The sequence below is a fragment of the Ahaetulla prasina genome, chromosome 4 (assembly GCF_028640845.1).
Source record: "Ahaetulla prasina isolate Xishuangbanna chromosome 4, ASM2864084v1, whole genome shotgun sequence".
NCBI lineage: Eukaryota > Metazoa > Chordata > Lepidosauria > Squamata > Colubridae > Ahaetulla > Ahaetulla prasina.
In genome coordinates, this window is record NC_080542.1 from 34,531,840 (window position 1) to 34,544,364 (window position 12,525).

At 38.8% G+C, this 12,525-nt stretch overlaps 1 long non-coding RNA gene across 1 annotated transcript; it reads left to right on the forward strand.

Annotated features, from left to right (window-relative positions):
• The first annotated feature begins 1,243 nt into the window (after nt 1-1,243).
• LOC131197285 (uncharacterized) lies at nt 1,244-11,963 on the forward strand. The gene is made up of 3 exons (XR_009154925.1): nt 1,244-1,379; nt 9,724-9,875; nt 11,808-11,963. It is a non-coding gene; the product is annotated as an uncharacterized LOC131197285 (long non-coding RNA).
• Nucleotides 11,964-12,525: the final 562 nt, after the last annotated feature.

Genomic DNA, 12,525 nt, shown 5'->3' on the forward strand with positions numbered 1-12,525 from the left:
GAGGGTGGAAGTTAAATAGAAAACTGTTCATATCCAGGCAGGGGATAACATGGAATAGCTAAGCAGCCTGTCCAGTTCCTTGTAGGAATGGCCTCAAGGAAAGGTTGAGGGTTTCAGAAGCTTTTGGGTCCTCAATTTCTCCTGTTCAGCCCCATCATACTTTTCTCAAAACTTTCTTGGAATGAAGATTTTCTAACATAAGGGAAAAACCCCTAAGCATTCTAGATCAAGTAAAAGATCCCTTCCCTCCAAAGATGAAGATTTACTTTCAACCATGAAGGACATTTGAAAAGCCTAAATTTATTGACCTTAAAGGCGTTACATGCTTGGCATTGTAATTTTATGGGTTGTAACTTGAGGTCAGTTTCATTTTATAGAATGAATGCTATCTTGGGATAAAAACCAATGGTGTTGTTTACTGTTACGATGTGTATTGTTACTATTATGTTGTCATGTTGGACAGAAATGAAAATTAGTTGCATGGAGATTAATTTTCCCTAGCTTAAGAAAAATATAAATGATGCCTTTCCTATTTCTAAATTTTTACATCTCTGTACCTGATTACTATAATAATATAGTAATTATACAAATAGTCTATCATTCCCCTTTACAGTCAAAAATAAAAATTCTTTCTTAAAATTTCTTTAGGTGTTTATTTGTTCACTCATTCACTCTGAATTCTTACAAAGGAAGAATTTGTTTCTGGCTTTGTGTTCTGCACACTTATTTAGGAAACCAGCTAATTGGTTAAAAGCCAGACTGATGATCCCTGCTCTAATCATATCATAACTTGCCTGTCTAGACACTGTCACCAATAGCTGATGCGGTAGGCATAAGGAACTACAAATACCCATCTACCAGACGCCAAATTGTACGAGAGGAAGTTGAAAAAAAAATGAAGCTGAATGAAAGTTACATTTCCTTATAAAATTATATGAAGCATTGAAGAATCACTAAGAAGATGACTTAATGCAATATTTACAGCCGACCTGAAGAGGAGTAGAAATCACTCCTGTTTGGAACTCGATGCATTTTGTGGCAAAACCTTTGCCCTGGTATTCATCATTTGTTTGATACTCAACACACAAGCTAGGACTTGTCGGTTTTGGCTGACTTGTGACTTACTACATTATGGGAAAAAATTGTTTGGGTTACTCATTTATTTGGTACTCATTCTGGTTCCCAGAACCAGTTAATAATGAGTATCAAGGTATCACTGTACTGGAATATAATATCACTTTTTCCTGCAGAATCTTTTTGCATTCCTATATTTGAAGATACTTTTCCCCCCTTCAGTTTCATTCAGATATGGGAAGCGATCCAACTGCCTGAAATGCTGTGGAGGCTTATATACCAATTTGGATTGTTTGTTCTCAAAGGTAAGTTTGATATTTGATGCAATTTGACATTAACTTCTTTTGATTCTAAATATTAGAAGCAGTTTTGGAAAACAGAGAATGGCAGTACATAGGTTCAATCTAAGCTGTGCTACTTTTTCGTATTTTGCACCATTAGGGAAATGATTCTTTTTTCCAAGGGCAATTAAGTGGGTAGCCAGCTAGAGACCAACAGAGAGACGAATAGACAAAACAGATCAAATATAGATTGCCTTTACTAACTGATGATAATCGGGATCAGAAATTATGTTGCTAAGCACATGATAGTAAGGTACAATATCATGTGATCACACTGACTTTTAGGCAGTGCAGTGCATAGGAAAATCCCATGTAGCACTGCATCCCATGGTCACATGATTGTCATTTGTACCTTCTTGCTGGCTTCCTCATAACTATTGCTGGTTGCAGGTCATGAGTGAAGAGTCGCAAATGCTGATCACATGATTACAGAACTCTGCGATGTCATTATCAGGAGGAAACTGCTGAGTATCCAACTTATAATCAAATGGGAACAGGAATACAATCAAAAGAGTCACAACTATGAGGACCCATCCTAAGTAACCCTCGTTTAGCTCTGTCATAAAGAGCAAATGTTAAATGAGACTACCTATAGGGGAGTACATTATTAGGTTAGGTAATTTAAAAGGTACTGAATCTGAACATATTCAAGGTATTCCCAGTGAGCAGAAATTGCTTGAAAACTCTTCTCCCAAATCTGTATTAGCACCATGAGGGACTTTGGGTAATGTGTGTATATCTAGCATTCTGGAGGAATTAAGCTTCTTAAGGGATGAAACTGAGTGGCAATTCTTTATTGGGTCAGTTCTTAATAGACAAGAACAATTTACTAGATTGCCTGGAATAAATTACTCTTGTATAATTACTAGAAATGGGAACCAGTGCTTCTCTATCCTTATTGCATTGCTTAAGGTGATTTAGTGACTCCTGGGTAAGGAAGGGGGCAGAATATCACCTATAGGGCTGTGCAGAAGAATATATTAGAATACATTAGACATTAGACCGAATCACTCAACTCTCCACTTCCTAGTTCAGAGGTCTGCAAAGTTGAATTCTGAGAATTGAAGTCCACAAGTCTTAAAAGAGCCAAGTTTGCAGACCCATGTCCTAGTTGAACTCAAGTCTTGGTTCAGGTATTATGAAAGTACCTGGCATGCAATTTTGCCATGTTATCTGGAAAGAGTTTGATCCTGTTGGGCCTAATGAAGTGGACAGGGTCCTCACAACTGTGAATTCAGTTACCCACTTATTAGATCTAGGTCCCCCCTTGATGATGAAGGCTTTCCACTCCAGGAAGTGATGTGTAGCTGGCTTCCAACATCTATGAACTCCCTCTTGAGAGGAAGAATTATCTCTCTGTCCCTTAAAGAGCCCTTGTTCACCCCCTTCTCAAAAAGTGATCACTATACCCAATTACATTGGATAATCTGGTCCCATGTTCAAGTTTTCTTTTTTAGGAAAGGTTGTTGAGAAGATGGTCACTCAGTAGCTTTAGAATGTTTGACTAAATGAATAATTTGAACCCCTTTCTGTCCAATTTTAGACCTGGACTGGAACTGAAACAGCATTGGTTGCATGTCTTGATGACATCTGGAATGAGCAAGATGGGGATATTGCACCCTTTCTGGATCCTTTTAACCTCTCAATTATTTTTGATGCCATCAACCATGCCAATTTTTTTAAATTGGCAAAGAGAAATTGGGAGGGTTGGGCAGCATTGTATTATGCTTACTCTCCTCATTCTTCCAAAAATGGTATTGTTAAGAAGTAGGAGGTTCTGCCCTCAACCCCTGCTCAGTGAGCTCTCTTTGTTCCTGTCTAATCTATATAAAGCCATTGCATGAGATCATCTATTATTATGGGGTGAGGTATTATCAGTATGGTTTATAGCTATGCTCCTGGCAAATTAAGCAATATTGTTGATGTTCAATCTTCATTTTTGGAGGCTGTGCAGGTATAAATGGAAAAAAGGCTTCAATTCAATCTCGGCAAAATTGAGTGGCTTTGGGTTTTGGGGTCTTCTGGTTGCAGGGATTTAACATTTCTTACTGTGGTATTTCCCCAAACAGATATTGTGAACAACCTGGGGGTCCACCTGGACTTTGCACAGCAGCATGATGTGCACAGATGCACACTTCCTGGACCAGGAAGCATTTCTCTCTGTCACACATCTCCTAGATATCTCCAAAATTGATTACTGTGATGCATTGTACATGGGGCTGAGCTTGAAGAGCATTCAGAAACTATAGCTGGTACAAATTGTGGTTGCATATGCAGTTATGTGCATTCCTTGAGCAGGGCACCTTACACCTTTGTTCTATGAACCATGATGACTGCCTGTGTACTTCCAGGTGTCATTGACAGTGTTGGTAATGCATCTGGTAATTCATGGCATGGAACTGGGATATTTGGGAGATCACCTTTACCTGGTTACATCTATCACATCCCATCAGAGCCAGCAGAAGAGGCTTGTTCTTGTGCATGCATGTGTTTTAACATTGTGAGTTCCTTAGATTCAATATGTGAGACAGATGGCTATATTAATTGGGTGGATGGATGGAAGGAGAGAGGGATGGAGGCATGGAGGGTGGGATAAACAGACAGACAGAAAGATATTGTAGTAACTCAACTATAGCATTCACTTTCCAGATGAAACTAAAAGTCCAGTTCAGTGGTGAAATCCAATTTTTTTTACTATTGGTTCTGTAGGCATGGCTTGGTGGGCATGGGGGCTTGGTGGGCGTGGCTTGGTGGGTGTGGCAGGATACTGCAAAATCCCCATTCCCTCCTCACTTCTGGGTGAAGGATATTGCAAAATCTCCATTCCCATCTCACTCTGGGACCAGCCAGAGGTGGTATTTGCTGGTCCTCCGAACTACTCAAAATTTCCTCTACCAGTTCTCCAGAACCTGTCAGAACCTGCTGGATTTCACCCCTGGTACAGTTTCAAATCTGTCAGTGACATAATAGACTTCATAGATGTGGCTTTTAGGAAAAGTGTAGAATTTCCTGTCTTCATCGTCTTGTAAATTCCTTTATAGTTTTTTTTCTCCAGGACCTGATTCTCAATGGACAGCTGCAAAGAACAAATATAGGGCTGAACTCAGAGAACTTGGTATTTCTTTTCTTCCTCAAGCCACTGCTGTTGCTACCTTGGAAGATCTTCTTTTACATAGCCTTCTTTTTCTCCTCCTGTTGAACCCAATTCTTTCAACAAAGTGAGTGAGATTCCTATCACAATATGTTTCAACTTATTTTTCATGCCCCTTTCTAATTCTTCTTCTTTATTTCATAAAATCAAACAGACATCTTTTAATTTGTTATGTAAATTGTGAGGCTACCCAATTACATTAAATTTAAGTATTATACCCCAAACCAATCTAAAGTAGTTAACAGTGGTGGGATATGTAGATATACTCATCTGAAGTATAGGAACAACAGCAGCAACAACTTTAATTTAGAAATAAATTATGTTGCAATTCATACCAGAAGAATTGGAAGAAACAAGGGAGAGCTAACAAGAACAAAATATTTATTGCATATTTGCTTTTATTTTGTGATTCTAAGCTCAGAGAGAAGTATAAATAACAAATGAAAAATAAGTGAGGCTCAAATATCAATTGCCACTGTAGCAGCATTATATTTCAGACTCAAATGCATCCAAATACAACTGAAATCTTCCATTTCTTCCTGTACTCATTAATATTGTCACAGGTCAACAAGACAAAAATTATTTCTTCTTTTTAGTCAGGATGTACAACCAAGTGGTTTTTCCCCCTGTTTTTGTTTGCAATTTATTTTAATACAAGAATGCAGAAGCATATAAAACGTAGGTCTTTGGCAGAAAAAAAAGGAATATGACATCTTTGCTCCACAATTCCAGTTATAATTTGCTGCCTTGAGTAATTTATAAAAATAATAAAGGTGGGTTTTAAAAAAATAAAGACTGTTTTAAAAACAGGCTTTTTGAGATCCTAAAGTCTAGAGTTGGCCACACTAATGAGCACAGATTGCCTGCAGGATTTTATTCCTTGTTCCCCATATGATTTATTTAGTCTACTGCTTGAGCAGAGGATTGACTAGATGACCTCCAAGATCTCTTCCAACTCTGTTACTCTTAAAAGTAAGAAGTCCCTACCTAAAGAAATCTAAGGGATGTTAAATTGCAAAAGTCAATGCTGTTGACTGTTTTTTATTTTATTTTAAAAAACCTCAGCTGTAACAGCACTTTTGCTTGAAATCTTGGACAACAATTGGACAACAATTGGAGAATATGAATTTGAATGTTTTCCAGAAAAATTGTGATATTGTAATGTGTTTAAGAGTTCCATGTTCCAACTGTTCAGTTCTAATAAATGCCCAGGAGGTGGAACTAGTTGATTATTATTTCAGTCTTTACTGCAATACTGAACCAACTCTATTGGTTCATCAGTTGGCAGCAAGGAGGTACAATGAGCATTTGTTAATTTAACAGCATGTAGACCAGCTCAAGCTGAGCTTCCACTGGGAAAGTGTAGACATTTTAGATCAAGTAAAGTCTAGAAATGCAAGAAGATTCTTACAAGTTTGACACGCTGGCAAAGTATGTATAAAAATAAACTCCATTTATGAATCATTCAAAAATCAAAAGTCAAAAAAGTGACAAACAGTTCTGAGCACATCCTTATCACTAACTCGGTCAAGCAGGCAACAGCACCTATATTTATATTACACAATAATATGCCATCCAAAGAAGAAACAATATCCCCAATCAACACATCCTACCCAAATCCATATAAGGCTGGTAGAACAAGTTACTAACTTTACTTCCAAATATAGAAGACTATTTTTTTAAAAAAATAATATTTCATAGAATTAAATTAAATTAAATTTAGTTTATGAAATGTTTGCAAAAGAACAATCAAGTTCAGAGAGCACCAAAGATCCCTCATTTCAACCCTGAGCTACAAATATTCTCCTTTAATTTATAAGCTGCCTAACCACCAAATGATTTTGAGTGACTAACAACTAAAAAAAAATGTAGCTAAATTGTGAAACTGCCCAATTATTTTAAAATATATACACAATAAATCAACCAATCTAAAAAAATTAACAATGTGAGCACACACACATCCAGCAGAAGCAACAATAACAACAACCGTTTAAAAATAAAGATGGGAACTTCATGGATCTTCACATTCACTCAGCATCAGTGCAGAAGTACATTGCTCTCTGTGCAGCTTTTTCCCACTTCCTGCTTTTCTTCTGAAATTCTCCTGTCCCTGCTTGGCTTTGGAGACCAGATAATACAAAGATAGTATAATTATAGCAGGTATGTAAGAGCAAAACATTATTTGATAATTCAAAAATCATTTTCTTAACTGCTAGAAAAAGTAGATTAAAAAGTGCACTAGAAATACCATAATTTAGGCACCTGGAAAAAGGAGGGAATACCACCAACTGGACACCTTTAATACAAAACATTCCCTCTGTTCTTGGCAATGTTGGAGTACATAACCCGAAATGAAGGGCTGGCTTTAAGCTAAGACTGAACAGACTAATGGGAGGTGCCTCCTTTCAAATCCTTCTAGCAATGCAAATCTCCAAATTTTGTGAGGTGATTCTATCAGTCAATGTGGCCTAGGGGCACCATCAGTGGTGGGTTGCCCCAGTGGTGGGATTCAAGTGATTTAACAACCGGTTCTCTGCCCTAATGATTTCTTCCAACAACCAGTTTGCCAAACTGCTCAGAAAGTTAACAACCCGTTCTCCCGAAGTGGTGCGAACTGGCTGAATCCCACCACTGGGTTGCCCCCAGTTCAGATAGGTTCTATAGAACCGGTAGTAAAACGGGTGAGAGGCTCCACCCACTGACCCGAATGTCATCATAGGTAAGCTGTGCATGCACAATCCTGTTGCGAACCAGTAGTAAAGGTAAGTAGAACCCACCCTTGGGCACCATGTATCCTCGTACCCTTATGCAGCATTGCGAAAACACATTTATTTATTTATTTATTTATTTATTTATTTATTTATTTATTTATTTATTTATTTATTTATTTATTTATTTATTTATTTATTTAATTTCTATACTGCCCTTCTCCCGAAGGACTTAGGGCGGTTTACAGCCAGGATAAAACAATATATACAAAAATTAAAATATTTTAAAAAACTGATTCTAAAATTTGGCAACAATAGTTAAAACTGTCATAAAACCCACATAAAATCCCCACATTTAAAAATCACATTCGGCCAGACCCGTACGGTGGAACAAAAAGGTTTTAAGTTCGCGTTTAAAGGTCCGGAGGTCAGGGAGTTGATGTAACCCCGGAGGGAGCTCTTTCCAAAGAGCAGGAGCCCCCACAGAGAAGGCCCTCCCCCTGGGGGTCGCCAGTCGGCATTGTTTGACTGACGGCACTCTGAGGAGTCCCTCCCTGTGGGAGCGCACAGGTCAGTGGGAGGCTATTGGTGGCAGTAGGCGGTCTCGTAAATAACCCGGTCCTATGCCATGGAGCGCTTTAAAGGTGATAACCAATACCTTGAATTGCACCCGGAAGACCACCGGCATCCAGTGCAGCTTGCTCAGGAAAGATGTTACATGGGAGCATCGTGTTGCTCTCTCTATTACCCGCGCAGCCGCATTCTGGACCAGTTGGAGCCTCCTGCTGCTCTTCAAGGGAAGCCCCATGTAGAGAGCATTGCAGTAGTCCAGGCGGGAAGTGACAAGGGCATGAGTGACCGTGCATAGAGAATCCCGGTCTAGGAAGGGGCGCAACTGGTGTATCAGGCGGACCTGATAAAAAGCTCCCCTGCTGACAGCCGTCATATGTTCTTCTAAAGACAACTGAACATCCAGGAGAACACCTAAGTTGCGAACCCTCTCCCTAGGGGCCAATGTTTCGCCACCAACAGTCAGTGATGGAATCAGCTGGCTGTACTGGGATGCCGGCATCCACAGCCACTCAGTCTTGGAAGGGTTGAGTCGAAGTCTGTTCTTCCCCATCCAGACCCGCACGGCTTCCAGACACCTCCAGACATCACTTCAACGGCTTCGTTGGGGTGGTTAGGGGTGGAAATGTACAGCTGAGTGTCATCAGCATACAGATTGTGGTATTCTGGTAAATGTTGAAAGTTCCTTGCAGAAAAATATTTATAAAGTTAAATATGCAGCAAATCAAAATGTGCCCTTTCCTTTTCACTACATTGTAACTAGGCTTGGCATTTGAGTAGCAATTTAATACATGCAGAACTGGATAATAGCAGAAAAATAAAATAAAATGTCTCTTAAAAATAAATGGAATAAATTAACAAGGATTTAAATCTATTCCATTTAAGAAAATGAAAATTATCTTTTGGGAAATTTCTCTCTCTCCTAGGAATTTATGGAGAAACCATTTGTTTCAAATCATGTTATCAACTTTTCAACTGCCTACCCTAAGATACACTCTATATTGCCATCTACCATTTCTGAGCAAAAAAAAAAAAAAAAAAAGCAGATTAAACTTAATCTCATGAAGAGGATCAACAAAGAGAAGAATTTAATGAGAAAGAGGCCATCTAGGCACAGATTTAGTGCTGTGCAACCAAGAATATAGTCAGATCTTTACTTCAAAGCAATCTCTACTACAAACTTTCCAAAATTAGGGAGGACTGCAAGTCCTCTCTCTCTTCCTTGGCAGCAAGGCAATGATGTGAATTGTAGTTTGACATGTCTTGAGGGCTTTAGGTTAGAGAAGGCAGGCCTTTCCAATTGTAATTCTGTACCTATCTATTAATGTCTAAACCTCCTAGGAAAGTAGGCCACCTATATGATTACAGGCTAAATTGCCTATTTTCAATTCTTGCTCTAGTGTTTCATATTGAATTGAACATAGTATTTGCATCATGCAAGCAATTTTCATTTCATAAAATTTCAGAAATGAGAGAACTCAGGAAAAAGGGTTGTTTTATATTGAGCATGAAACATTTATTTATACCTATGCCCGATTCAACATGAAAAGATATTGGCAATTGGGGTTAAATCACTGTTTGCCTTTGTTGCAAGACTTACCAGAAAACACTTTGTAAAACTGAGGGAGAGCTCACTAGCACAACATGATTATTGTGTTTTGGTTTTTATTTTATGCTTCTAAACTCAAAGCCAAACACAAATAATGAATGAGAATTAAGTGAGGCTCAAGTATAGCTTGTCACTGTGGGAACACTATTTCTCAAGCCCAAGTACATTCAACCACAAGTCAAATCTAACAGGCTGACTCAGTGCTTCCAAATCCAATCTCAATTTTATACATTTTTATTAGAGAAATAAAATAAAGTCCTCTTCTTGCAGACCTTTGCATAATTGAATAACAGAGTTGGAAGGGACCTTGGAAGTCTTGTAAATCCCCTGCTCAAGGAGGAAGTCCTAAACCATTTCAGGTAAATGGTGGTCCAATCTTTTCTTAAAAATCTGGCATGTGGGAGCATCCACAATTTCTGGAGGTAAGTCATTCCATTGATTAATTGTTCTAACTGTCTGGAAATTTCTCTTTAGTTCTAGGTTGGTTCTCTCCTTGATTAGTTTCCATCCATTGCTTCTTGTCCTGCCTTCAGGTATTTTAGTTAATACCCTCGTCTTTGTGGCAGGCCCTTAGATAACAGGAACACTGTTATCATGTCACATGTAAAGGACGACGTGTGACATAATAACAGTGCTACAATATCTTTTTCTAGAGACATATCCTAACTAGATAAACTAGACATATCCAACCCCTGAAACCATTCTTCATATATTTTAGCCTCCAGGCCCCTAGTCATCTTTGTTGCTCTTCCCTACACTCTTTTTAGAGCAGGGGTGTCAAACTCAATTTCATTGAGGGCTGCATCAGGGTTGTCGGGGTGCCAGGGTGGGCATGGCCAGCTCAACGTCAGTTATGTTGGGGGCACCTGTGTGGGCCCAAGAGCTCTTCCAGTGAAAATGGGCTCCTGAGCTCCATTTTTTTTGTGTGTTTTTTTTTTTTTTGTTTACATTTATACCCCGCCCTTCTCTGAAGACTCAGGGCAGCTTACAGTGTATAAGGCAATTTTCAGCTGTGATGGCCTCCAGCAACCCTCTGCCAGTGAAAACGGAGCTCTGGAGGGCTGCGTGCAGCTTTCCCGAGCTCTGTTTTTGCTGGCAGAGTCTCCATGGGCCAGTCCTTTGCTGTTTCTAGGGTGCCACATCTAAGCACCCTGTAGGCCAGATCTGGCCCCTGGGCCTTGAGTTTGACACCCCCGTTCTAGAATCTCAACTTCTTTTTTATATTATGGCAACCAAAACTGGATGCAATATTCCAAGTGTGATCTTAAAAGGTAAAGGTAAAGGTTCCCCTCGCACATACGTGCTAGTCGTTGCCGACTCTAGGGGGTGGTGCTCATCTCCGTTTCAAAGCTGAAGAGCCAGCGCTGTCCAAAGATGTCTCCGTGGTCATGTGGCCGGCATGACTTAACGCCAAAGGCGCACGGAACGCTGTTACTTTCCCACCAAAGATGGTCCCTATTTTTTCTACGTGCATTTTTACATGCTTTCGAAACTGCTAGGTTGGCAGAAGCTGGGACAAGTAACGGGAGCTCACCCCGTTACATGGCAGCACCAGCACTGATCGGCAAGCTCAACGTCCTAGCCCCTGAGCCACCACGTCCCAAGATCGCATGTGATCTTACCAAGGCTTTATAAAGTGATACTAGCACTTCACGTTATCTGGATGTTATTTCTCTGTTAATGAACCTAGGACTGCATTGGTTTTTTTGGCAGCTGCAGGGACACTGCTGACATCACTATTTAAGTGATTGTCCATTAGGACTCTAAGATCCCTCTCATTTACTACTATTAAACCAAGTTCCACCCATTCTATGTACATTTGGTTTTTCTTGCCTAAATGTAGAATCTTAGTTTTCCTATCATTAAATTTTAATTTGTTATATGGGGGTCCAGTTTTCAATTCTGTCAAGATCCTTCTTGAGACTATCTTTTGGAGTATTATTCCTGCCAGCTTGGTATCATCTATAATTTGATGTTCTCTTTTCTATCCCCTCATTTAAATAATTTGTGAAGATATTGAAGAGTATTATACTAAGAAAGAGTCTTGGGTACCCCATTGCATACTTCCCTCCATGTAGATGCAGTTCCATTAAGGACTAAACATTGAGTGCAGTTGGTCAGCTAGTTACAAATCCATCTACTAGAGATGCTGTCTAATCTACATTTTTTTATCCTATCAAGTAGTGGTCTACTTTATCAAATGCTTTACTGAAGTACAAGTAAATTATGTCCACATCATTTTGCTCATCCACCAACTTTGTCACAATGTCAAAGAATGCAATAAGATTAGTCTGGCATGATCTGTTTTTGACAAACCCATGTTGGCTTCTGATTATGATTTTGTTTGCCTCTAGGTGTTTACAGATTCATTGCTTATCTTTTCTGGAATCTTCCCAGGTGTTGATGTCAGGCTGATAGGTCTGTAGTTTTATGGGAACTATATCAGCCCTTTTCCAGTCATCTGGTAGTTCCCCAGTGCTCCAGGATTTTCAAAATATGTGATTCAGTAGTTTTCAATTTGGGTGTAATTCATCTGATCCTGGTGATTTGAGCTCATCTAAAATAAAAAAGTTCTATTACCATTTTCTTACTTATTTTGGCTTGTGTTCCTAATCTGCATTATGTGTGATAGTTTGAATTGGTTTTTTTCCTTTTTGTAAAGACAGATGAAAAATTAGTTAGTTCTGCTTTCTCCCTGCTACTCATCACATTTTTGTCATTTTCTCCCATTAATGGACCAAACAAAATCAAATGTTTACAGAAAATTCACTTTAAATAATACCTTAGTAATCCTAATTATTTCTTGGAAATTTGGGTGATATGGTCCAGAACTAGAAAACCCCATGTTCTAGTAGCCTAGTAGTAGCCTAGTAGCCTAGTTAGAATATGAAAAGATTATGCTCCAACCACAGTTATAAATGAAATATACATTAATAGTTGGAAATAAAGTAATAAAAGGGAACTGACTATTTTATGTCTATGTCCCATTTATGAATATTTTAAATTGATAAGAATAAAGTTTAATACTCAATATGTGTCCACATAAGATTAACCCTAGATATATGCTATGTA